Consider the following 24385-nt stretch of genomic DNA (forward strand, 5'->3'; position numbering starts at 1 on the left):
TCGGCCAACGCTCTGAGGTAGACGAAAATGTTGTTCACTCTCTAGACTTCACTGAGGTTAGGCCGTTTTACCCAAGGCAGATTTGCACTCGATGACACCTCGACAACAGCCGGTCCTCACATTTACGTCTTGCTCTCCTTACGTCAGTATACGAGTCTGTGACGCTGGCTTTGCAACATCTTGCGTGCCTTTAGGCTCGCCGCGACCAACACTTACCACGCACTGACCACAAAACATGGAGGCGCCGGGGCTTGAACCCGGGACCTTTCACATGCAAAGCGAACGCTCTACCAACTGAGCTACGCCCCCAAGCACAACCAAGCTGCGCTGTTCTCCATTCTTTACTACTCTTATGTGCACGGACACGATGGTTGGTTGGTTTGCAGGGCTGAAGGGAACAGAGTACAAAGGCGCGGACGCGTTCATATACACAAGAGTTCCAAGTAGTTTCGATGCTCTGGTATTACGACTGCAAATTCCGTCCGTTTTTAACGTCTTAAATTGAAGGGGCAGTCACAAGTTGCTCTGTTTTCACTCCATGTCGACAATCACACAGCACCTGAGGTAACAAGCACATCTGAAGCCCCATTGTGCACTCGACTCTTCATGCCAACTCACTGCCTCGCACTTAACTACTGTGTACCACTCTTGTCGTCCAACTGCAAAAGACTGGGCCACAACAAGTTTCCGCGTCTCCATTGCACTGCGCAAACTACGAAACGCTCCCCAAACATGGCACTCACCCATGCAGACGACTTTTCCGACTTTACACGACGCTCACGCTAGTGACAGCCTTATTTAGAGCTTGACGTCGCGCCCAAGCGAGTGAGCACATTTCGCCTACGGCTTAGGCCGCCCACCTGGTGTGGCTGCTCGGTGTCTGCAGGCAGCGAGGGGCTGCAAGCTTCCCATATTCGCGCCTATGTCACCTCTGCTTGCTTGTCAGAGACAGAGTATCGCAAAACATACAACTCACTCCATAAATTGATTGCTACGGCATCTGTCATCAGCAGTCACAACTAGCAACACCAGTAGCAGCCGACTGCACGTAAAGAATTGGAATGTGCAGTGGGATTTTTGTGAATTCGGCGCAAGGCTCATCTTTCCGACATAGGTTTGAGAATCTTATGGGAACACGTGTACTGTTTCTAAATTAAGTGTAGTGGTGGGAGGAGGGTACTTCCTGCGCATTACAGCACGCTTGCCAATTGTGGCTGCTAATCGTTCGCTCGTATCTGCCTTGACACATTTTCTGGCTGTGAATTATTCCACTTGCATGGCAGTGTGCGCATGTTGGTGTGTTAAAAATTCTGGAGGCGCTGGGTATCGATCCCAGTACCTCTCGCATGCTAAGCGAGCGCTCTACCATCTGAGCTACGCCCCCTGCTGACGAACTGCGCTACATACAGCCATATCAATTGCACAGACCCTTGCACTCCAATTATTCCGCAGACAAACACTACTCTCAATGTGTCTGTGAGGGTGTCTTTCAGGTTTCCTGCATTCTGTATCGAATCGTAGTTGGCCAAAATCAAAGTGGCACGCGTTCGGCCAACGCTCTGAGGTAGACGAAAGTGTTGTTCACTCTCTAGACTTCACTGAGGTTAGGCCGTTTTACCCAAGGCAGATTTGCACTCGATGACACCTCGACAACAGCCGGTCCTCACATTTACGTCTTGCTCTCCTTACGTCAGTATACGAGTCTGTGACGCTGGCTTTGCAACATCTTGCGTGCCTTTAGGCTCGCCGCGACCAACACTTACCACGCACTGACCACAAAACATGGAGGCGCCGGGGCTTGAACCCGGGACCTTTCACATGCAAAGCGAACGCTCTACCAACTGAGCTACGCCCCCAAGTACAACCAAGCTGCGCTGTTCTCCATTCTTTACTACTCTTATGTGCACGGACACGATGGTTGGTTGGTTTGCAGGGCTGAAGGGAACAGAGTACAAAGGCGCGGACGCGTTCATATACACAAGAGTTCCAAGTAGTTTCGATGCTCTGGTATTACGACTGCAAATTCCGTCCGTTTTTAACGTCTTAAATTGAAGGGGCAGTCACAAGTTGCTCTGTTTTCACTCCATGTCGACAATCACACAGCACCTGAGGTAACAAGCACATCTGAAGCCCCATTGTGCACTCGACTGTTCATGCCAACTCACTGCCTCGCACTTAACTACTGTGTACCACTCTTGTCGTCCAACTGCAAAAGACTGGGCCACAACAAGTTTCCGCGTCTCCATTGCACTGCGCAAACTACGAAACGCTCCCCAAACATGGCACTCACCCATGCAGACGACTTTTCCGACTTTACACGACGCTCACGCTAGTGACAGCCTTATTTAGAGCTTGACGTCGCGCCCAAGCGAGTGAGCACATTTCGCCTACGGCTTAGGCCGCCCACCTAGTGTGGCTGCTCGGTGTCTGCAGGCAGCGAGGGGCTGCAAGCTTCCCGTATTCGCGCCTATGTCACCTCTGCTTGCTTGTCAGAGACAGAGTATCGCAAAACATACAACTCACTCCATGAATTGATTGCTACGGCATCTGTCATCAGCAGTCACAACTAGCAACACCAGTAGCAGCCGACTGCACGTAAAGAATTGGAATGTGCAGTGGGATTTTTGTGAATTCGGCGCAAGGCTGATCTTTCCGACATAGGTTTGAGAATCTTATGGGAACACGTGTACTGTTTCTAAATTAAGTGTAGTGGTGGGAGGAGGGTACTTCCTGCGCATTACAGCACGCTTGCCAATTGTGGCTGCTAATCGTTCGCTCGTATCTGCCTTGACACATTTTCTGGCTGTGAATTATTCCACTTGCATGGCAGTGTGCGCATGTTGGTGTGTTAAAAATTCTGGAGGCGCTGGGTATCGATCCCAGTACCTCTCGCATGCTAAGCGAGCGCTCTACCATCTGAGCTACGCCCCCTGCTGACGAACTGCGCTACATACAGCCATATCAATTGCACAGACCCTTGCACTCCAATTATTCCGCAGACAAACACTACTCTCAATGTGTCTGTGAGGGTGTCTTTCAGGTTTCCTGCATTCTGTATCGAATCGTAGTTGGCCAAAATCAAAGTGGCACGCGTTCGGCCAACGCTCTGAGGTAGACGAAAGTGTTGTTCACTCTCTAGACTTCACTGAGGTTAGGCCGTTTTACCCAAGGCAGATTTGCACTCGATGACACCTCGACAACAGCCGGTCCTCACATTTACGTCTTGCTCTCCTTACGTCAGTATACGAGTCTGTGACGCTGGCTTTGCAACATCTTGCGTGCCTTTAGGCTCGCCGCGACCAACACTTACCACGCACTGACCACAAAACATGGAGGCGCCGGGGCTTGAACCCGGGACCTTTCACATGCAAAGCGAACGCTCTACCAACTTTTTTTTTTTTTTTTCAGTCCACCGCTCTACCAACTTTTTTTTTTCCCCGTTTTTTGCCAGAGACCACTTGTTTTGATTTTGTGTCTTTTTGGAAGCCATCAGTAGGCGCATGACGGGGACAAAGAGGGCAGGGGTCAAAGAACTCGAGGCCTGGCCACGATGTCCCCGCCATTACTCCCACCGAATGGCTCCTTCAGTACATTTTACATGTTATAGAAAAGCGGTTATAGTCGTGTGTGGTCTTTCCCTGCTCTTTTTATTATGGTGCGGAGCACTGTTTGTACGACGTCTGGGTGGAGATCTCATTAGAAGGCTGTCATTCGAGTGATCATTCAACAGTCATTCGAGTAGGAAACATGTTATTTTACCTCAATATACCTCCAGCATTTATGAGACACATATTGGGGGGACCGACATAACAGAAATGGATAAAAGAAGAGGCATTTCCTTCATCTTGAACGTAGATCTCATATTTCATTCCTTCAGTACCCCTAAAATAGTAACTTTATTGTTAGACTGTGCTTTTTAACCAACACCTATTCTTTCGAATAAAATGAGCAACATGTTTCCATACATTTTCCTGTGGTCTGCATAGTGCTTAACTTTACTGTACTCCATTTTCATAAAAAGCTTGAATTCCGTTTCATCGTCACCACCTATTTTATTGAGAATGTAATGGACAAACTGTCCCATTAACCAGTGTATTGCATTATTTTTGGTTTTGGGGTAATACTTAATTTCAGGTCTGAGAAGCATCATAGGAGTAATAGAAGTGGGTGACGTTCGTTGCAGTAGTGCAAGACTTTTCCTGAGCCAAATCCAGTTGTTGAAATTTCCACCACACGTGAATCTATGAATCACGGTGTCAACCAGTTTACATGTCCGACATAAGGGGGTTTCAGCTTTCCCAATTTTATAAAGCCGTTCGTTGGTGCTGACAATATCATTGACGGCTTTGTACCATGCCGTTACCACATGTGAATTGAGCCCGTTAAAACTAATATTCTCCCAAATTGCATCCCAGTTGCAATTCATATATTTCGTGGCAATTTTATTTTTGCCTTCGTATTGTTGTCGTTCTCTCATGATATCTCGGGCTGCAATGTGCAGTGAAGTTCTGAGTTTCTCGTTAACATAGCTCAATTCTGTGTACAAGATTCTAACGTATCGCAGTCGGGGATTAATCTTTTGTACGTCTGCCGGTGGCTGAAGGCTTTCTGGTTGGACACATTGAAACAATTGTGTAGTAATACTGCCTGGGTTGGCGTGAAATATGCTTAAAGACCGTTTTATGAAAAGCGCAGAAGCTTTATTACGTATGTCCACCAGTCCGAGGCCTCCATTTCTAGGATGTAAGGTCGCAGTTTTTAGGTTAACCCTGTAGATTTCCCCCTTCCATAAGAAATTTGCCACTCTCGACATTATTTTCTGAGCTATCAACTTCGGCAAGGGAAAAACTTGTGCCATATAGAATGCCTTTGAGAGAATGCATAAGTTAATGAACTTGACCCTCTGAACCTGGTTCATAAGTCGTTGTGTGTTCTCAATGAGGCCGCCTTGAATCTTTGTGGAAACCTCTTTCCAGTTGAGGGCTGTCATCCTCATGGGACATGCCGTCAGGAGTGTCCCCAGGGTTTTGTGGGTGGTAACTGACTTAGCCCAATCGATGTGTATCCGGTCAAGACCCCGCATTCCCAAGATTGTACTTTTATTTTCGTTCTTTGTCGCACCCGATGCGTGGCAGTAAGTTTGAAGAATGGCCCCTAGTCGAATTACATCATCTTGCCCTCTTATGACGACACCAACATCGTCAGCATAGGCTCGCACTACAGTTTTCCTACCAGTTATAGTTATGCCCTTTAACCTTTCATGAACACTTCGTAAAAAGGGCTCTAACGACACAACAAACAAAAACATAGATAAGGGACTTCCCTGTGGAATGCCGCGGTTTATTGGAATTTGCCGCGACAGCTGACAGTTGACGGCTAATTTAGCGTGCAGACCAGTAGCAATGTTTTTTAAAACATTAACAGTTTTGTGGACGAATCCCATTTTCGTCAGTACCTCAAACAGGAAACGGTGATTCACCGAGTCGAAGGCCTTATTAAAATCTATAAAGAGTAGAGCACATTTGATATTGGAAACTGATGCTAAGGCGATGATGTCTCTATATTCAGAAATTGTATTAAAAATACTTCTATTTGCTGCACATGACTGATGTTGACTAATTAATTTGTCGGTCAGAGGGGAAAGTCTCTTTTTTAAAATCCTGCATACTATTTTGTAGTCAGAGTTTAAAAGTGAAATAGGGCGGTAATTGTTTAAACTTTTCGTTCCTTTGTTTTTCGGTATAAGTACAATTTTGCTATCTTTAAAATCTTCAGGTACCGTCTGCTCGTTAAAAATCTCATTGACAATGCATGTAAAAGTGTCACCAATTAAAAACCAGAATTTTAAGTAAAATTCTACAGGCAGTCCGTCAGGTCCAGCAGATTTATTTAACGGGGACTTGGTTATTATCTCACGAACCTCTTCGTTACTGACTTCAGAAAGGATTTCGTCGTTTTCAGAACTCGTCAATTGTGGGGATAAAACACTGAGAACCTCTTGCAGAGACCCCTCGTGAGGTGGGCTGGAAGAATATAACTCGTGGTAGTAATGGTATACTGCATTGAGAATCTCCTTCTGAGACGTGAGTGTAGTCCCATTGGATGTTTTAATTTCACTAATGACAGTTCGTCGCCTATTCTTTGCATGCCGAAGCAGATGATATAAGGATGTTGTTTCATCATCTACCACCGACTTCGCCTTTGACTTCAGTTTTAAGCCTTCCATCTGCTGTCTTTTAAAGGCGAGTAATTTCGCTTTGGTGTGTTTGATGTCGTGTAATCTAATGGTTGACACGTTTGCCTGTGCGTAGAGGTCCCGCAACAATCTGTAATAAAATTCCATACTGTTTTTTAACTCCTGCGCTCTTTCTCTGCTGTATCTGATACACACTTTTCTCAGTCTCGGTTTTGCAACCTTAATCCACCAATCTAATACCGTGGGGTGCCTGTCGATCGATCGCAGACATAAAGTCCACGCTTCTGATACTGCGTCTGCCAAATCTTGCTCTTTTAAGAGAGAGACATTTAGATGCCACTGGTTCCTAAAAATCTTAATCGGCTGTGGAGCTAAATTAATGCACGCCTTCATACTGCAGTGGTCACTAAAATATACAGGTACGATTTCTGAATTAAGTAGACATCGTTCTAAGTTTTGGGAAACATAAATTCTGTCTATTCTACTACGCGAAGTCTGTGTTATATACGTATATTCAACATTCGTTGGATATTTTAGTTCCCATGCGTCCTTAAGTTTTAAGTCGGTTACTAGGCGTTTAAGTTCCAACGAACCGTTAAAGTGTGGTTGTTGATCCTTACGATTTAACACACAGTTAAAATCACCGCCCATTATAAAACTGTTTGGGTTTCGACGTAATAAATATATAATTTCCTCTTTATAAAATGCTGCCCTGTCCTGTCTATTACTATTTCCTGAGGGCGCATATAAGTTAATCAATGTGGTACCTAAAACGTTTATACTAATGGCCCTTCCAGATTCCAAACGCTCTACTTGAGACACGGGAATTCCTTCCCTGAGCAGAAACGCTGTTCCTGTATGTGTTTCACAAGATACGTTAACAATGGCGGTATATCCTGGTATTGCAAGAGACGTCGTTACAACCTCCTGTATCAACGCGATATCGGTTCCAGAGTCATACAAAAATTCCTTGAGAGCAGCTAGCTTTAATGAGGTTCGAATTTTATTTATATTTATCGTTGTGATAGTGTATGCTTGCATCTGTAACTGGCTATTGGCCACCTACAAACCTTGGTCAAAAACTGTTATACTTTTGGTATGTAGAAATCCGTTTTAGAACTACAGTCGTTTAGAATTTCGCAATATTCATCGTAACACGGTTGCTAAACGTTAGCTTGTCTTCCATTGTCATCCCGTACCTTAGTACTGAGGGGCTGTTCGACATTGAATGTATCAGGAGGCTCATCTGGAGCACCTACTCTGACAATGTCATATCGTATATTTTTCTGCGATTTTACATCTGACTTGTCGGCTTTTTGTTTGGGTTGGGTGCGAGAAACAGTAAGATTCGGTTGTGGTTTTAGCGTACGGCGGTGGACGCCCTGAAAACTCTGACCTGATTTTGTTGTGGCAGCACTCGGCGTGGCCGCTTCAGCAACAGTGTCGCGAGAGATCTGGTTTGTAAACACTGCCTGCTGTTTACATGCTACCTTCGTTTGTTGTGATGCTTGCGACGGTGTTTGCTTATTTTCCGGTTCAGGAGTAAACACTTCCTCTTGTTTACACTCTGGTGCCGGTTGCTGTGCTGTTGCGGTGTCGCGGTGTCGTTGTTCTACCGCTTCCGCGAAATTCCCGTCTGTAAACAGCTGATTATCGCTGTTTACAGCTGGGCAAGTTGTCACTGCCTCGGGGACTTCTACTTTATCGCTGTCGGAGGCGGCCGTTTCATTTTCTGGCAATGAGCGGGACGTATCAGAAACTGTGATTAAATCCACTTGCATTTCGCCTTGGGGCACAGGCAGAGTTTCATCGCTAGCCTTCTGTTTACGTACAGCAGGAGATTGTCGGGAGGTTTCATCATCGGAATGCTCATCTGTATGTTCAAGTGGTCGTTTCTTGTTTAGTACGTCCAACTCTCGGGCAGAAGAATCACAATTCAAGCGTGGTACCAGGGGTGGAAAATCACTACCATCAACAGCAATATTTCCAGAACTAGGTACAGGATCCGAACCCTCACCCTGTTTGGCTGTATTATCAGTTGCCAAAACTTCGCTCAAGGTCATCTTGCGCCGTTGGACTAAATTCGTTTTTAGTACAAAAACACGACGAGGACAGTCCTGCCTTAAATGACCCGATTCATTGCATATATTACACGTAGGGGTTTGACCAGTATAAATCACGTGGGCTTTATGCCCGTCAACAGTTATATGAGATGGGATATTCGACTTTACTTCCATCTCTACCGAACGAATACCATTGAAGCTCTGAATTTTAAATTGCTTCGACCACCGTTCGTTAACTATATCCTTAACCTCACCATATTGAGACAGGGCAACCTTGATTTTCTCATTATCTATCTCGATAGGTAAATTTAACACCCGCACAGATCTATAAAGAGCATCAGCTCTCCTGATAGCTACTTTACTTGTAGTGCCGTCTCTATGCAAAAATTCAACATGATACCCGAATTTTCCAATAATCTTATCTACCGAAACGGGGCTCAAAAATTTGACGAAAACACAGTAGTTGTCAGTATCTAGCTGAGTGGTATGCACCATATCAGAATTAATGCCAAGTACCTGATCAAGCCAATCATGAATTTCCAGAGCAGTCGGCTGAACACGTCGTGTTTCCTTGGCGAACGCAAAAACCAGCGTATTCTTCCTCACAGTTGTAGCCATGGTATGCAGAAATCAAGGGGAGATTCCGGTAATTACCGAAAACTCCACAAACGATAAATGAACGTCGGTAGAAAACACACAACAGAACACAATAGGCAGAATAATCACAAGTTACACACGAAGAAAAATCACAAAAAACAAGGACACCGAAACGCAAATGTAAACACTGGCGAAGCACTGACTACGCGCAGCAAACGGCGGCACGTCCGTACGCGTCGGCAGCTAGAGCCAGAATGTAGCCGAAAGCAGACTGTCAACTGAGCTACGCCCCCAAGCACAACCAAGCTGCGCTGTTCTCCATTCTTTACTACTCTTATGTGCACGGACACGATGGTTGGTTGGTTTGCAGGGCTGAAGGGAACAGAGTACAAAGGCGCGGACGCGTTCATATACACAAGAGTTCCAAGTAGTTTCGATGCTCTGGTATTACGACTGCAAATTCCGTCCGTTTTTAACGTCTTAAATTGAAGGGGCAGTCACAAGTTGCTCTGTTTTCACTCCATGTCGACAATCACACAGCACCTGAGGTAACAAGCACATCTGAAGCCCCATTGTGCACTCGACTGTTCATGCCAACTCACTGCCTCGCACTTAACTACTGTGTACCACTCTTGTCGTCCAACTGCAAAAGACTGGGCCACAACAAGTTTCCGCGTCTCCATTGCACTGCGCAAACTACGAAACGCTCCCCAAACATGGCACTCACCCATGCAGACGACTTTTCCGACTTTACACGACGCTCACGCTAGTGACAGCCTTATTTAGAGCTTGACGTCGCGCCCAAGCGAGTGAGCACATTTCGCCTACGGCCTAGGCCGCCCACCTAGTGTGGCTGCTCGGTGTCTGCAGGCAGCGAGGGGCTGCAAGCTTCCCGTATTCGCGCCTATGTCACCTCTGCTTGCTTGTCAGAGACAGAGTATCGCAAAACATACAACTCACTCCATGAATTGATTGCTACGGCATCTGTCATCAGCAGTCACAACTAGCAACACCAGTAGCAGCCGACTGCACGTAAAGAATTGGAATGTGCAGTGGGATTTTTGTGAATTCGGCGCAAGGCTCATCTTTCCGACATAGGTATGAGAATCTTATGGGAACACGTGTACTGTTTCTAAATTAAGTGTAGTGGTGGGAGGAGGGTACTTCCTGCGCATTACAGCACGCTTTCCAATTGTGGCTGCTAATCGTTCGCTCGTATCTGCCTTGACACATTTTCTGGCTGTGAATTATTCCACTTGCATGGCAGTGTGCGCATGTTGGTGTGTTAAAAATTCTGGAGGCGCTGGGTATCGATCCCAGTACCTCTCGCATGCTAAGCGAGCGCTCTACCATCTGAGCTACGCCCCCTGCTGACGAACTGCGCTACATACAGCCATATCAATTGCACAGACCCTTGCACTCCAATTATTCCGCAGACAAACACTACTCTCAATGTGTCTGTGAGGGTGTCTTTCAGGTTTCCTGCATTCTGTATCGAATCGTAGTTGGCCAAAATCAAAGTGGCACGCGTTCGGCCAACGCTCTGAGGTAGACGAAAGTGTTGTTCACTCTCTAGACTTCACTGACGTTAGGCCGTTTTACCCAAGGCAGATTTGCACTCGATGACACCTCGACAACAGCCGGTCCTCACATTTACGTCTTGCTCTCCTTACGTCAGTATACGAGTCTGTGACGCTGGCTTTGCAACATCTTGCGTGCCTTTAGGCTCGCCGCGACCAACACTTACCACGCACTGACCACAAAACATGGAGGCGCCGGGGCTTGAACCCGGGACCTTTCACATGCAAAGCGAACGCTCTACCAACTGAGCTACGCCCCCAAGCACAACCAAGCTGCGCTGTTCTCCATTCTTTACTACTCTTATGTGCACGGACACGATGGTTGGTTGGTTTGCAGGGCTGAAGGGAACAGAGTACAAAGGCGCGGACGCGTTCATATACACAAGAGTTCCAAGTAGTTTCGATGCTCTGGTATTACGACTGCAAATTCCGTCCGTTTTTAACGTCTTAAATTGAAGGGGCAGTCACAAGTTGCTCTGTTTTCACTCCATGTCGACAATCACACAGCACCTGAGGTAACAAGCACATCTGAAGCCCCATTGTGCACTCGACTGTTCATGCCAACTCACTGCCTCGCACTTAACTACTGTGTACCACTCTTGTCGTCCAACTGCAAAAGACTGGGCCACAACAAGTTTCCGCGTCTCCATTGCACTGCGCAAACTACGAAACGCTCCCCAAACATGGCACTCACCCATGCAGACGACTTTTCCGACTTTACACGACGCTCACGCTAGTGACAGCCTTATTTAGAGCTTGACGTCGCGCCCAAGCGAGTGAGCACATTTCGCCTACGGCTTAGGCCGCCCACCTAGTGTGGCTGCTCGGTGTCTGCAGGCAGCGAGGGGCTGCAAGCTTCCCGTATTCGCGCCTATGTCAGCTCTGCTTGCTTGTCAGAGACAGAGTATCGCAAAACATACAACTCACTCCATGAATTGATTGCTACGGCATCTGTCATCAGCAGTCACAACTAGCAACACCAGTAGCAGCCGACTGCACGTAAAGAATTGGAATGTGCAGTGGGATTTTTGTGAATTCGGCGCAAGGCTCATCTTTCCGACATAGGTTTGAGAATGTTATGGGAACACGTGTACTGTTTCTAAATTAAGTGTAGTGGTGGGAGGAGGGTACTTCCTGCGCATTACAGCACGCTTGCCAATTGTGGCTGCTAATCGTTCGCTCGTATCTGCCTTGACACATTTTCTGGCTGTGAATTATTCCACTTGCATGGCAGTGTGCGCATGTTGGTGTGTTTAAAATTCTGGAGGCGCTGGGTATCGATCCCAGTACCTCTCGCATGCTAAGCGAGCGCTCTACCATCTGAGCTACGCCCCCTGCTGACGAACTGCGCTACATACAGCCTTATCAATTGCACAGACCCTTGCACTCCAATTATTCCGCAGACAAACACTACTCTCAATGTGTCTGTGAGGGTGTCTTTCAGGTTTCCTGCATTCTGTATCGAATCGTAGTTGGCCAAAATCAAAGTGGCACGCGTTCGGCCAACGCTCTGAGGTAGACGAAAGTGTTGTTCACTCTCTAGACTTCACTGAGGTTAGGCCGTTTTACCCAAGGCAGATTTGCACTCGATGACACCTCGACAACAGCCGGTCCTCACATTTACGTCTTGCTCTCCTTACGTCAGTATACGAGTCTGTGACGCTGGCTTTGCAACATCTTGCGTGCCTTTAGGCTCGCCGCGACCAACACTTACCACGCACTGACCACAAAACATGGAGGCGCCGGGGCTTGAACCCGGGACCTTTCACATGCAAAGCGAACGCTCTACCAACTGAGCTACGCCCCCAAGCACAACCAAGCTGCGCTGTTCTCCATTCTTTACTACTCTTATGTGCACGGACACGATGGTTGGTTGGTTTGCAGGGCTGAAGGGAACAGAGTACAAAGGCGCGGACGCGTTCATATACACAAGAGTTCCAAGTAGTTTCGATGCTCTGGTATTACGACTGCAAATTCCGTCCGTTTTTAACGTCTTAAATTGAAGGGGCAGTCACAAGTTGCTCTGTTTTCACTCCATGTCGACAATCACACAGCACCTGAGGTAACAAGCACATCTGAAGCCCCATTGTGCACTCGACTGTTCATGCCAACTCACTGCCTCGCACTTAACTACTGTGTACCACTCTTGTCGTCCAACTGCAAAAGACTGGGCCACAACAAGTTTCCGCGTCTCCATTGCACTGCGCAAACTACGAAACGCTCCCCAAACATGGCACTCACCCATGCAGACGACTTTTCCGACTTTACACGACGCTCACGCTAGTGACAGCCTTATTTAGAGCTTGACGTCGCGCCCAAGCGAGTGAGCACATTTCGCCTACGGCTTAGGCCGCCCACCTAGTGTGGCTGCTCGGTGTCTGCAGGCAGCGAGGGGCTGCAAGCTTCCCGTATTCGCGCCTATGTCACCTCTGCTTGCTTGTCAGAGACAGAGTATCGCAAAACATACAACTCACTCCATGAATTGATTGCTACGGCATCTGTCATCAGCAGTCACAACTAGCAACACCAGTAGCAGCCGACTGCACGTAAAGAATTGGAATGTGCAGTGGGATTTTTGTGAATTCGGCGCAAGGCTCATCTTTCCGACATAGGTTTGAGAATCTTATGGGAACACGTGTACTGTTTCTAAATTAAGTGTAGTGGTGGGAGGAGGGTACTTCCTGCGCATTACAGCACGCTTGCCAATTGTGGCTGCTAATCGTTCGCTTGTATCTGCCTTGACACATTTTCTGGCTGTGAATTATTCCACTTGCATGGCAGTGTGCGCATGTTGGTGTGTTAAAAATTCTGGAGGCGCTGGGTATCGATCCCAGTACCTCTCGCATGCTAAGCGAGCGCTCTACCATCTGAGCTACGCCCCCTGCTGACGAACTGCGCTACATACAGCCATATCAATTGCACAGACCCTTGCACTCCAATTATTCCGCAGACAAACACTACTCTCAATGTGTCTGTGAGGGTGTCTTTCAGGTTTCCTGCATTCTGTATCGAATCGTAGTTGGCCAAAATCAAAGTGGCACGCGTTCGGCCAACGCTCTGAGGTAGACGAAAGTGTTGTTCACTCTCTAGACTTCACTGAGGTTAGGCCGTTTTACCCAAGGCAGATTTGCACTCGATGACACCTCGACAACAGCCGGTCCTCACATTTACGTCTTGCTCTCCTTACGTCAGTATACGAGTCTGTGACGCTGGCTTTGCAACATCTTGCGTGCCTTTAGGCTCGCCGCGACCAACACTTACCACGCACTGACCACAAAACATGGAGGCGCCGGGGCTTGAACCCGGGACCTTTCACATGCAAAGCGAACGCTCTACCAACTGAGCTACGCCCCCAAGCACAACCAAGCTGCGCTGTTCTCCATTCTTTACTACTCTTATGTGCACGGACACGATGGTTGGTTGGTTTGCAGGGCTGAAGGGAACAGAGTACAAAGGCGCGGACGCGTTCATATACACAAGAGTTCCAAGTAGTTTCGATGCTCTGGTATTACGACTGCAAATTCCGTCCGTTTTTAACGTCTTAAATTGAAGGGGCAGTCACAAGTTGCTCTGTTTTCACTCCATGTCGACAATCACACAGCACCTGAGGTAACAAGCACATCTGAAGCCCCATTGTGCACTCGACTGTTCATGCCAACTCACTGCCTCGCACTTAACTACTGTGTACCACTCTTGTCGTCCAACTGCAAAAGACTGGGCCACAACAAGTTTCCGCGTCTCCATTGCACTGCGCAAACTACGAAACGCTCCCCAAACATGGCACTCACCCATGCAGACGACTTTTCCGACTTTACACGACGCTCACGCTAGTGACAGCCTTATTTAGAGCTTGACGTCGCGCCCAAGCGAGTGAGCACATTTCGCCTACGGCTTAGGCCGCCCACCTAGTGTGGCTGCTCGGTGTCTGCAGGCAGCGAGGGGCTGCAAGCTTCCCGTATTCGCGCCTATGTCACCTCTGCTTGCTTGTCAGAGACAGAGTATCGCAAAACATACAACTCACTCCATGAATTGATTGCTACGGCATCTGTCATCAGCAGTCACAACTAGCAACACCAGTAGCAGCCGACTGCACGTAAAGAATTGGAATGTGCAGTGGGATTTTTGTGAATTCGGCGCAAGGCTCATCTTTCCGACATAGGTTTGAGAATCTTATGGGAACACGTGTACTGTTTCTAAATTAAGTGTAGTGGTGGGAGGAGGGTACTTCCTGCGCATTACAGCACGCTTGCCAATTGTGGCTGCTAATCGTTCGCTCGTATCTGCCTTGACACATTTTCTGGCTGTGAATTATTCCACTTGCATGGCAGTGTGCGCATGTTGGTGTGTTTAAATTTCTGGAGGCGCTGGGTATCGATCCCAGTACCTCTCGCATGCTAAGCGAGCGCTCTACCATCTGAGCTACGCCCCCTGCTGACAAACTGCGCTACATACAGCCATATCAATTGCACAGACCCTTGCACTCCAATTATTCCGCAGACAAACACTACTCTCAATGTGTCTGTGAGGGTGTCTTTCAGGTTTCCTGCATTCTGTATCGAATCGTAGTTGGCCAAAATCAAAGTGGCACGCGTTCGGCCAACGCTCTGAGGTAGACGAAAGTGTTGTTCACTCTCTAGACTTCACTGAGGTTAGGCCGTTTTACCCAAGGCAGATTTGCACTCGATGACACCTCGACAACAGCCGGTCCTCACATTTACGTCTTGCTCTCCTTACGTCAGTATACGAGTCTGTGACGCTGGCTTTGCAACATCTTGCGTGCCTTTAGGCTCGCCGCGACCAACACTTACCACGCACTGACCACAAAACATGGAGGCGCCGGGGCTTGAACCCGAGACCTTTCACATGCAAAGCGAACGCTCTACCAACTGAGCTACGCCCCCAAGCACAACCAAGCTGCGCTGTTCTCCATTCTTTACTACTCTTATGTGCACGGACACGATGGTTGGTTGGTTTGCAGGGCTGAAGGGAACAGAGTACAAAGGCGCGGACGCGTTCATATACACAAGAGTTCCAAGTAGTTTCGATGCTCTGGTATTACGACTGCAAATTCCGTCCGTTTTTAACGTCTTAAATTGAAGGGGCAGTCACAAGTTGCTCTGTTTTCACTCCATGTCGACAATCACACAGCACCTGAGGTAACAAGCACATCTGAAGCCCCATTGTGCACTCGAATGTTCATGCCAACTCACTGCCTCGCACTTAACTACTGTGTACCACTCTTGTCGTCCAACTGCATAAGACTGGGCCACAACAAGTTTCCGCGTCTCCATTGCACTGCGCAAACTACGAAACGCTCCCCAAACATGGCACTCACCCATGCAGACGACTTTTCCGACTTTACACGACGCTCACGCTAGTGACAGCCTTATTTAGAGCTTGACGTCGCGCCCAAGCGAGTGAGCACATTTCGCCTACGGCTTAGGCCGCCCACCTAGTGTGGCTGCTCGGTGTCTGCAGGCAGCGAGGGGCTGCAAGCTTCCCGTATTCGCGCCTATGTCACCTCTGCTTGCTTGTCAGAGACAGAGTATCGCAAAACATACAACTCACTCCATGAATTGATTGCTACGGCATCTGTCATCAGCAGTCACAACTAGCAACACCAGTAGCAGCCGACTGCACGTAAAGAATTGGAATGTGCAGTGGGATTTTTGTGAATTCGGCGCAAGGCTCATCTTTCCGACATAGGTTTGAGAATCTTATGGGAACACGTGTACTGTTTCTAAATTAAGTGTAGTGGTGGGAGGAGGGTACTTCCTGCGCATTACAGCACGCTTGCCAATTGTGGCTGCTAATCGTTCGCTTGTATCTGCCTTGACACATTTTCTGGCTGTGAATTATTCCACTTGCATGGCAGTGTGCGCATGTTGGTGTGTTAAAAATTCTGGAGGCGCTGGGTATCGATCCCAGTACCTCTCGCATGCTAAGCGAGCGCTCTACCATCTGAGCTACGCCCCCTGCTGACGAACTGCGCTACATACAGTCATATCAATTGCACAGACCCTTGCACTCCAATTATTCCGCAGACAAACACTACTCTCAATGTGTCTGTGAGGGTGTCTTTCAGGTTTCCTGCATTCTGTATCGAATCGTAGTTGGCCAAAATCAAAGTGGCACGCGTTCGGCCAACGCTCTGAGGTAGACGAAAGTGTTGTTCACTCTCTAGACTTCACTGAGGTTAGGCCGTTTTACCCAAGGCAGATTTGCACTCGATGACACCTCGACAACAGCCGGTCCTCACATTTACGTCTTGCTCTCCTTACGTCAGTATACGAGTCTGTGACGCTGGCTTTGCAACATCTTGCGTGCCTTTAGGCTCGCCGCGACCAACACTTACCACGCACTGACCACAAAACATGGAGGCGCCGGGGCTTGAACCCGGGACCTTTCACATGCAAAGCGAACGCTCTACCAACTGAGCTACGCCCCCAAGCACAACCAAGCTGCGCTGTTCTCCATTCTTTACTACTCTTCTGTGCACGGACACGATGGTTGGTTGGTTTGCAGGGCTGAAGGGAACAGAGTACAAAGGCGCGGACGCGTTCATATACACAAGAGTTCCAAGTAGTTTCGATGCTCTGGTATTACGACTGCAAATTCCGTCCGTTTTTAACGTCTTAAATTGAAGGGGCAGTCACAAGTTGCTCTGTTTTCACTCCATGTCGACAATCACACAGCACCTGAGGTAACAAGCACATCTGAAGCCCCATTGTGCACTCGACTGTTCATGCCAACTCACTGCCTCGCACTTAACTACTGTGTACCACTCTTGTCGTCCAACTGCAAAAGACTGGGCCACAACAAGTTTCCGCGTCTCCATTGCACTGCGCAAACTACGAAACGCTCCCCAAACATGGCACTCACCCATGCAGACGACTTTTCCGACTTTACACGACGCTCACGCTAGTGACAGCCTTATTTAGAGCTTGACGTCGCGCCCAAGCGAGTGAGCACATTTCGCCTACGGCTTAGGCCGCCCACCTAGTGTGGCTGCTCGGTGTCTGCAGGCAGCGAGGGGCTGCAAGCTTCCCGTATTCGCGCCTATGTCACCTCTGCTTGCTTGTCAGAGACAGAGTATCGCAAAACATACAACTCACTCCATGAATTGATTGCTACGGCATCTGTCATCAGCAGTCACAACTAGCAACACCAGTAGCAGCCGACTGCACGTAAAGAATTGGAATGTGCAGTGGGATTTTTGTGAATTCGGCGCAAGGCTCATCTTTCCGACATAGGTTTGAGAATCTTATGGGAACACGTGTACTGTTTCTAAATTAAGTGTAGTGGTGGGAGGAGGGTACTTCCTGCGCATTACAGCACGCTTGCCAATTGTGGCTGCTAATCGTTCGCTCGTATCTGCCTTGACACATTTTCTGGCTGTGAATTATTCCACTTGCATGGCAGTGTGCGCATGTTGGTGTGTTAAAAATTCTGGAGGCGCTGGGTATCGATCCCAGTACCTCTCGCATGCTAAGCGAGCGCTCTACCATCTGAGCTACGCCCCCTGCTGACGAACTGCGCTACATACAGCCATATCAATTGCACAGACCCTTGCACTCCAATTATTCCGCAGACAAACACTACTCTCAATGTGTCTGTGAGGGTGTCTTTCAGGTTTCCTGCATTCTGTATCGAATCGTAGTTGGCCAAAATCAAAGTGGCACGCGTTCGGCCAACGCTCTGAGGTAGACGAAAGTGTTGTTCACTCTCTAGACTTCACTGAGGTTAGGCCGTTTTACCCAAGGCAGATTTGCACTCGATGACACCTCGACAACAGCCGGTCCTCACATTTACGTCTTGCTCTCCTTACGTCAGTATACGAGTCTGTGACGCTGGCTTTGCAACATCTTGCGTGCCTTTAGGCTCGCCGCGACCAACACTTACCACGCACTGACCACAAAACATGGAGGCGCCGGGGCTTGAACCCGGGACCTTTCACATGCAAAGCGAACGCTCTACCAACTGAGCTACGCCCCCAAGCACAACCAAGCTGCGCTGTTCTCCATTCTTTACTACTCTTCTGTGCACGGACACGATGGTTGGTTGGTTTGCAGGGCTGAAGGGAACAGAGTACAAAGGCGCGGACGCGTTCATATACACAAGAGTTCCAAGTAGTTTCGATGCTCTGGTATTACGACTGCAAATTCCGTCCGTTTTTAACGTCTTAAATTGAAGGGGCAGTCACAAGTTGCTCTGTTTTCACTCCATGTCGACAATCACACAGCACCTGAGGTAACAAGCACATCTGAAGCCCCATTGTGCACTCGACTGTTCATGCCAACTCACTGCCTCGCACTTAACTACTGTGTACCACTCTTGTCGTCCAACTGCAAAAGACTGGGCCACAACAAGTTTCCGCGTCTCCATTGCACTGCGCAAACTACGAACCGCTCCCCAAACATGGCACTCACCCATGCAGACGACTTTTCCGACTTTACACGACGCTCACGCTAGTGACAGCCTTATTTAGAGCTTGACGTCGCGCCCAAGCGAGTGAGCACATTTCGCCTACGGCTTAGGCCGCCCACCTAGTGTGGCTGCTCGGTGTCTGCAGGCAGCGAGGGGCTGCAAGCTTCCCGTATTCGCGCCTATGTCACCTCTGCTTGCTTGTCAGAGACAGAGTATCGCAAAACATACAACTCACTCCATGAATTGATTGCTACGGCATCTGTCATCAGCAGTCACAACTAGCAACACCAGTAGCAGCCGACTGCACGTAAAGAATTGGAATGTGCAGTGGGATTTTTGTGAATTCGGCGCAAGGCTCATCTTTCCGACATAGGTTTGAGAATCTTATGGGAACACGTGTACTGTTTCTAAATTAAGTGTAGTGGTGGGAGGAGGGTACTTCCTGCGCATTACAGCACGCTTGCCAATTGTGGCTGCTAATCGTTCGCTCGTATCTGCCTTGACACATTTTCTGGCTGTGAATTATTCCACTTGCATGGCAGTGTGCGCATGTTGGTGTGTTAAAAATTCTGGAGGCGCTGGGTATCGATCCCAGTACCTCTCGCATGCTAAGCGAGCGCTCTACCATCTGAGCTACGCCCCCTGCTGACGAACTGCGCTAAATACAGCCATATCAATTGCACAGACCCTTGCACTCCAATTATTCCGCAGACAAACACTACTCTCAATGTGTCTGTGAGGGTGTCTTTCAGGTTTCCTGCATTCTGTATCGAATCGTAGTTGGCCAAAATCAAAGTGGCACGCGTTCGGCCAACGCTCTGAGGTAGACGAAAGTGTTGTTCACTCTCTAGACTTCACTGAGGTTAGGCCGTTTTACCCAAGGCAGATTTGCACTCGATGACACCTCGACAACAGCCGGTCCTCACATTTACGTCTTGCTCTCCTTACGTCAGTATACGAGTCTGTGACGCTGGCTTTGCAACATCTTGCGTGCCTATAGGCTCGCCGCGACCAACACTTACCACGCACTGACCACAAAACATGGAGGCGCCGGGGCTTGAACCCGGGACCTTCCACATGCAAAGCGAACGCTCTACCAACTGAGCTACGCCCCCAAGCACAACCAAGCTGCGCTGTTCTCCATTCTTTACTACTCTTATGTGCACGGACACGATGGTTGGTTGGTTTGCAGGGCTGAAGGGAACAGAGTACAAAGGCGCGGACGCGTTCATATACACAAGAGTTCCAAGTAGTTTCGATGCTCTGGTATTACGACTGCAAATTCCGTCCGTTTTTAACGTCTTAAATTGAAGGGGCAGTCACAAGTTGCTCTGTTTTCACTCCATGTCGACAATCACACAGCACCTGAGGTAACAAGCACATCTGAAGCCCCATTGTGCACTCGACTGTTCATGCCAACTCACTGCCTCGCACTTAACTACTGTGTACCACTCTTGTCGTCCAACTGCAAAAGACTGGGCCACAACAAGTTTCCGCGTCTCCATTGCACTGCGCAAACTACGAAACGCTCCCCAAACATGGCACTCACCCATGCAGACGACTTTTCCGACTTTACACGACGCTCACGCTAGTGACAGCCTTATTTAGAGCTTGACGTCGCGCCCAAGCGAGTGAGCACATTTCGCCTACGGCTTAGGCCGCCCACCTAGTGTGGCTGCTCGGTGTCTGCAGGCAGCGAGGGGCTGCAAGCTTCCCGTATTCGCGCCTATGTCACCTCTGCTTGCTTGTCAGAGACAGAGTATCGCAAAACATACAACTCACTCCATGAATTGATTGCTACGGCATCTGTCATCAGCAGTCACAACTAGCAACACCAGTAGCAGCCGACTGCACGTAAAGAATTGGAATGTGCAGTGGGATTTTTGTGAATTCGGCGCAAGGCTCATCTTTCCGACATAGGTTTGAGAATCTTATGGGAACACGTGTACTGTTTCTAAATTAAGTGTAGTGGTGGGAGGAGGGTACTTCCTGCGCATTACAGCACGCTTGCCAATTGTGGCTGCTAATCGTTCGCTCGTATCTGCCTTGACACATTTTCTGGCTGTGAATTATTCCACTTGCATGGCAGTGTGCGCATGTTGGTGTGTTAAAAATTCTGGAGGCGCTGGGTATCGATCCCAGTACCTCTCGCATGCTAAGCGAGCGCTCTACCATCTGAGCTACGCCCCCTGCTGACGAACTGCGCTACATACAGCCATATCAATTGCACAGACCCTTGCACTCCAATTATTCCGCAGACAAACACTACTCTCAATGTGTCTGTGAGGGTGTCTTTCAGGTTTCCTGCATTCTGTATCGAATCGTAGTTGGCCAAAATCAAAGTGGCACGCGTTCGGCCAACGCTCTGAGGTAGACGAAAGTGTTGTTCACTCTCTAGACTTCACTGAGGTTAGGCCGTTTTACCCAAGGCAGATTTGCACTCGATGACACCTCGACAACAGCCGGTCCTCACATTTACGTCTTGCTCTCCTTACGTCAGTATACGAGTCTGTGACGCTGGCTTTGCAACATCTTGCGTGCCTTTAGGCTCGCCGCGACCAACACTTACCACGCACTGACCACAAAACATGGAGGCGCCGGGGCTTGAACCCGGGACCTTTCACATGCAAAGCGAACGCTCTACCAACTGAGCTACGCCCCCAAGCACAACCAAGCTGCGCTGCTCTCCATTCTTTACTACTCTTATGTGCACGGACACGATGGTTGGTTGGTTTGCAGGGCTGAAGGGAACAGAGTACAAAGGCGCGGACGCGTTCATATACACAAGAGTTCCAAGTAGTTTCGATGCTCTGGTATTACGACTGCAAATTCCGTCCGTTTTTAACGTCTTAAATTGAAGGGGCAGTCACAAGTTGCTCTGTTTTCACTCCATGTCGACAATCACACAGCACCTGAGGTAACAAGCACATCTGAAGCCCCATTGTGCACTCGACTGTTCATGCCAACTCACTGCCTCGCACTTAACTACTGTGTACCACTCTTGTCGTCCAACTGCAAAAGACTGGGCCACAACAAGTTTCCGCGTCTCCATTGCACTGCGCAAACTACGAAACGCTCCCCAAACATGGCACTCACCCATGCAGACGACTTTTCCGACTTTACACGACGCTCACGCTAGTGACAGCCTTATTTAGAGCTTGACGTCGCGCCCAAGCGAGTGAGCACATTTCGCCTACGGCTTAGGCCGCCCACCTAGTGTGGCTGCTCGGTGTCTGCAGGCAGCGAGGGGCTGCAAGCTTCCCGTATTCGCGCCTATGTCACCTCTGCTTGCTTGTCAGAGACAGAGTATCGCAAAACATACAACTCACTCCATGAATTGATTGCTACGGCATCTGTCATCAGCAGTCACAACTAGCAACACCAGTAGCAGCCGACTGCACGTAAAGAATTGGAATGTGCAGTGGGATTTTTGTGAATTCGGCGCAAGGCTCATCTTTCCGACATAGGTTTGAGAATCTTATGGGAACACGTGTACTGTTTCTAAATTAAGTGTAGTGGTGGGAGGAGGGTACTTCCTGCGCATTACAGCACGCTTGCCAATTGTGGCTGCTAATCGTTCGCTCGTATCTGCCTTGACACATTTTCTGGCTGTGAATTATTCCACTTGCATGGCAGTGTGCGCATGTTGGTGTGTTAAAAATTCTGGAGGCGCTGGGTATCGATCCCAGTACCTCTCGCATGCTAAGCGAGCGCTCTACCATCTGAGCTACGCCCCCTGCTGACGAACTGCGCTACATACAGCCATATCAATTGCACAGACCCTTGCACTCCAATTATTCCGCAGACAAACACTACTCTCAATGTGTCTGTGAGGGTGTCTTTCAGGTTTCCTGCATTCTGTATCGAATCGTAGTTGGCCAAAATCAAAGTGGCACGCGTTCGGCCAACGCTCTGAGGTAGACGAAAGTGTTGTTCACTCTCTAGACTTCACTGAGGTTAGGCCGTTTTACCCAAGGCAGATTTGCACTCGATGACACCTCGACAACAGCCGGTCCTCACATTTACGTCTTGCTCTCCTTACGTCAGTATACGAGTCTGTGACGCTGGCTTTGCAACATCTTGCGTGCCTTTAGGCTCGCCGCGACCAACACTTACCACGCACTGACCACAAAACATGGAGGCGCCGGGGCTTGAACCCGGGACCTTTCACATGTAAAGCGAACGCTCTACCAACTGAGCTACGCCCCCAAGCACAACCAAGCTGCGCTGTTCTCCATTCTTTACTACTCTTATGTGCACGGACACGATGGTTGGTTGGTTTGCAGGGCTGAAGGGAACAGAGTACAAAGGCGCGGACGCGTTCATATACACAAGAGTTCCAAGTAGTTTCGATGCTCTGGTATTACGACTGCAAATTCCGTCCGTTTTTAACGTCTTAAATTGAAGGGGCAGTCACAAGTTGCTCTGTTTTCACTCCATGTCGACAATCACACAGCACCTGAGGTAACAAGCACATCTGAAGCCCCATTGTGCACTCGACTGTTCATGCCAACTCACTGCCTCGCACTTAACTACTGTGTACCACTCTTGTCGTCCAACTGCAAAAGACTGGGCCACAACAAGTTTCCGCGTCTCCATTGCACTGCGCAAACTACGAAACGCTCCCCAAACATGGCACTCACCCATGCAGACGACTTTTCCGACTTTACACGACGCTCACGCTAGTGACAGCCTTATTTAGAGCTTGACGTCGCGCCCAAGCGAGTGAGCACATTTCGCCTACGGCTTAGGCCGCCCACCTAGTGTGGCTGCTCGGTGTCTGCAGGCAGCGAGGGGCTGCAAGCTTCCCGTATTCGCGCCTATGTCACCTCTGCTTGCTTGTCAGAGACAGAGTATCGCAAAACATACAACTCACTCCATGAATTGATTGCTACGGCATCTGTCATCAGCAGTCACAACTAGCAACACCAGTAGCAGCCGACTGCACGTAAAGAATTGGAATGTGCAGTGGGATTTTTGTGAATTCGGCGCAAGGCTCATCTTTCCGACATAGGTTTGAGAATCTTATGGGAACACGTGTACTGTTTCTAAATTAAGTGTAGTGGTGGGAGGAGGGTACTTCCTGCGCATTACAGCACGCTTGCCAATTGTGGCTGCTAATCGTTCGCTCGTATCTGCCTTGACACATTTTCTGGCTGTGAATTATTCCACTTGCATGGCAGTGTGCGCATGTTGGTGTGTTAAAAATTCTGGAGGCGCTGGGTATCGATCCCAGTACCTCTCGCATGCTAAGCGAGCGCTCTACCATCTGAGCTACGCCCCCTGCTGACGAACTGCGCTACATACAGCCATATCAATTGCACAGACCCTTGCACTCCAATTATTCCGCAGACAAACACTACTCTCAATGTGTCTGTGAGGGTGTCTTTCAGGTTTCCTGCATTCTGTATCGAATCGTAGTTGGCCAAAATCAAAGTGGCACGCGTTCGGCCAACGCTCTGAGGTAGACGAAAGTGTTGTTCACTCTCTAGACTTCACTGAGGTTAGGCCGTTTTACCCAA

At 48.7% G+C, this 24385-nt stretch overlaps 23 non-coding genes across 23 annotated transcripts; all 23 read right to left on the reverse strand.

The window, feature by feature from the left end:
* Window positions 1-236: 236 nt before the first annotated feature.
* On the reverse strand, window positions 237-309 carry Trnaa-ugc (transfer RNA alanine (anticodon UGC)). Its single transcript has one exon. It is a non-coding gene; the product is annotated as a tRNA-Ala (tRNA).
* A 1002-nt stretch (window positions 310-1311) lies between these two features.
* On the reverse strand, window positions 1312-1384 carry Trnaa-agc (transfer RNA alanine (anticodon AGC)). The gene has a single exon. It is a non-coding gene; the product is annotated as a tRNA-Ala (tRNA).
* A 399-nt stretch (window positions 1385-1783) lies between these two features.
* On the reverse strand, window positions 1784-1856 carry Trnaa-ugc (transfer RNA alanine (anticodon UGC)). The gene has a single exon. It is a non-coding gene; the product is annotated as a tRNA-Ala (tRNA).
* Window positions 1857-2858: 1002 nt separating this feature from the next.
* Window positions 2859-2931, reverse strand: Trnaa-agc (transfer RNA alanine (anticodon AGC)). Its single transcript has one exon. It is a non-coding gene; the product is annotated as a tRNA-Ala (tRNA).
* Window positions 2932-10151: 7220 nt separating this feature from the next.
* Trnaa-agc (transfer RNA alanine (anticodon AGC)) lies at window positions 10152-10224 on the reverse strand. Its single transcript has one exon. It is a non-coding gene; the product is annotated as a tRNA-Ala (tRNA).
* Window positions 10225-10623: 399 nt separating this feature from the next.
* On the reverse strand, window positions 10624-10696 carry Trnaa-ugc (transfer RNA alanine (anticodon UGC)). Its single transcript has one exon. It is a non-coding gene; the product is annotated as a tRNA-Ala (tRNA).
* Window positions 10697-11698: 1002 nt separating this feature from the next.
* On the reverse strand, window positions 11699-11771 carry Trnaa-agc (transfer RNA alanine (anticodon AGC)). Its single transcript has one exon. It is a non-coding gene; the product is annotated as a tRNA-Ala (tRNA).
* Window positions 11772-12170: 399 nt separating this feature from the next.
* On the reverse strand, window positions 12171-12243 carry Trnaa-ugc (transfer RNA alanine (anticodon UGC)). Its single transcript has one exon. It is a non-coding gene; the product is annotated as a tRNA-Ala (tRNA).
* A 1002-nt stretch (window positions 12244-13245) lies between these two features.
* On the reverse strand, window positions 13246-13318 carry Trnaa-agc (transfer RNA alanine (anticodon AGC)). Its single transcript has one exon. It is a non-coding gene; the product is annotated as a tRNA-Ala (tRNA).
* A 399-nt stretch (window positions 13319-13717) lies between these two features.
* On the reverse strand, window positions 13718-13790 carry Trnaa-ugc (transfer RNA alanine (anticodon UGC)). Its single transcript has one exon. It is a non-coding gene; the product is annotated as a tRNA-Ala (tRNA).
* Window positions 13791-14792: 1002 nt separating this feature from the next.
* On the reverse strand, window positions 14793-14865 carry Trnaa-agc (transfer RNA alanine (anticodon AGC)). The gene has a single exon. It is a non-coding gene; the product is annotated as a tRNA-Ala (tRNA).
* A 399-nt stretch (window positions 14866-15264) lies between these two features.
* Window positions 15265-15337, reverse strand: Trnaa-ugc (transfer RNA alanine (anticodon UGC)). The gene has a single exon. It is a non-coding gene; the product is annotated as a tRNA-Ala (tRNA).
* A 1002-nt stretch (window positions 15338-16339) lies between these two features.
* Trnaa-agc (transfer RNA alanine (anticodon AGC)) lies at window positions 16340-16412 on the reverse strand. Its single transcript has one exon. It is a non-coding gene; the product is annotated as a tRNA-Ala (tRNA).
* A 399-nt stretch (window positions 16413-16811) lies between these two features.
* Trnaa-ugc (transfer RNA alanine (anticodon UGC)) lies at window positions 16812-16884 on the reverse strand. The gene has a single exon. It is a non-coding gene; the product is annotated as a tRNA-Ala (tRNA).
* Window positions 16885-17886: 1002 nt separating this feature from the next.
* On the reverse strand, window positions 17887-17959 carry Trnaa-agc (transfer RNA alanine (anticodon AGC)). The gene has a single exon. It is a non-coding gene; the product is annotated as a tRNA-Ala (tRNA).
* A 399-nt stretch (window positions 17960-18358) lies between these two features.
* Window positions 18359-18431, reverse strand: Trnaa-ugc (transfer RNA alanine (anticodon UGC)). Its single transcript has one exon. It is a non-coding gene; the product is annotated as a tRNA-Ala (tRNA).
* A 1002-nt stretch (window positions 18432-19433) lies between these two features.
* On the reverse strand, window positions 19434-19506 carry Trnaa-agc (transfer RNA alanine (anticodon AGC)). The gene has a single exon. It is a non-coding gene; the product is annotated as a tRNA-Ala (tRNA).
* A 399-nt stretch (window positions 19507-19905) lies between these two features.
* Trnaa-ugc (transfer RNA alanine (anticodon UGC)) lies at window positions 19906-19978 on the reverse strand. Its single transcript has one exon. It is a non-coding gene; the product is annotated as a tRNA-Ala (tRNA).
* Window positions 19979-20980: 1002 nt separating this feature from the next.
* Trnaa-agc (transfer RNA alanine (anticodon AGC)) lies at window positions 20981-21053 on the reverse strand. Its single transcript has one exon. It is a non-coding gene; the product is annotated as a tRNA-Ala (tRNA).
* A 399-nt stretch (window positions 21054-21452) lies between these two features.
* Trnaa-ugc (transfer RNA alanine (anticodon UGC)) lies at window positions 21453-21525 on the reverse strand. The gene has a single exon. It is a non-coding gene; the product is annotated as a tRNA-Ala (tRNA).
* Window positions 21526-22527: 1002 nt separating this feature from the next.
* Trnaa-agc (transfer RNA alanine (anticodon AGC)) lies at window positions 22528-22600 on the reverse strand. Its single transcript has one exon. It is a non-coding gene; the product is annotated as a tRNA-Ala (tRNA).
* A 399-nt stretch (window positions 22601-22999) lies between these two features.
* Window positions 23000-23072, reverse strand: Trnav-uac (transfer RNA valine (anticodon UAC)). The gene has a single exon. It is a non-coding gene; the product is annotated as a tRNA-Val (tRNA).
* A 1002-nt stretch (window positions 23073-24074) lies between these two features.
* Window positions 24075-24147, reverse strand: Trnaa-agc (transfer RNA alanine (anticodon AGC)). The gene has a single exon. It is a non-coding gene; the product is annotated as a tRNA-Ala (tRNA).
* Window positions 24148-24385: the final 238 nt, after the last annotated feature.

The sequence above is a fragment of the Schistocerca serialis genome, unplaced genomic scaffold, assembly GCF_023864345.2.
Source record: "Schistocerca serialis cubense isolate TAMUIC-IGC-003099 unplaced genomic scaffold, iqSchSeri2.2 HiC_scaffold_1426, whole genome shotgun sequence".
Taxonomy (NCBI): domain Eukaryota; kingdom Metazoa; phylum Arthropoda; class Insecta; order Orthoptera; family Acrididae; genus Schistocerca; species Schistocerca serialis.